This window comes from Ambystoma mexicanum, chromosome 12 (genome assembly GCF_040938575.1).
Source record: "Ambystoma mexicanum isolate Mex_15411 chromosome 12, UKY_AmexF1_1, whole genome shotgun sequence".
Classification (NCBI taxonomy): Eukaryota; Metazoa; Chordata; class Amphibia; order Caudata; family Ambystomatidae; genus Ambystoma; species Ambystoma mexicanum.
Window position 1 is genome coordinate 20,391,383 of NC_090936.1, and position 1,030 is coordinate 20,392,412.

Sequence of the window (1,030 nt, forward strand, 5' to 3'; positions counted from 1 at the left end):
CCACCAATGTGACGCGTAGGGCCGAGATGACGGACTGGACTGGCCCACCTAGCTTCATTTGCTTGGCCCGTAGGAATATTCTTCTGCAAATGGAGAAAGGGGATTAACCACCCGTGGAGATGAGCGTAAATCCCCCCACCCCCGCTGTTCTTCCCACTGATCACCTTTGATGTCCCCTCTCATAGTCTCACCTGATGGTTTGAAAAGATGAGCTCTCCATCCTGCCTTGAGCGCAGGGGCGCGTTGATAACCAGTTGCTTCACTGGCTTGAAGGAATTGGTGAGTTCCAGAACAATATTGACTCCGAAAAATATGTAGTTCGTAAGAGTTCACGTGTCTGATTTTCACTCTTGTCCAATTCCTTGCAGTTTGCAGCTTGACCCCAGCGAAGAGTTCCTCGTGGTAGCTGACGAAGTTGAGGTAAAGATTTGGCTTATCCTACACAGTTCAATAAAATAAGGCCAGAATGTAACCTGTTACTTACTCCCTTATTCAGGTGTGGAGAGAAAATATTAAGTTCGGGGAATAATGCCTCCGGTGGTAAAATTAGGTAAGTCTATTGTGGTGAGAAGAGTTCCCCTTGTTTGTCCCTTTGTCTCACCTTGTTGTCCTTTTGTTCCCCTTAGGGACCGGGGTACGGCGAGGATGCAATGGAGACTGCGCCGACCCGTGAAGAGGAACAGTACCCCCGGTGGTAATCAGGTAAGTCTATGGGGGTAGTTACTATTGCCTCTGTTTATTCCCTTGGCTTACCTTTGCTGTTCTTGTGTTCCCCTTAGGTGCCAGAGTGCGGCGGGAACATGCAGAAGGATGCGATGGATCGTGAGGATGCTGCGAAGGCCGGTGAGTTCAGCGCGGCGCTGCAGCAGGCGAGGCGGCACGCATAAAATGCTCCTTTCTTCCAGCTCGTAGGCGCAGTGAATCCGGAATTCGGGTAAGGATCGAAGGTTTTGCTCTTATTCTAACCTCTTCTCCTTCTGTTCCTCCCTTTTTCTAGGAGCTGCAGACTCGAGGCGGCCGTGGCAGAAGA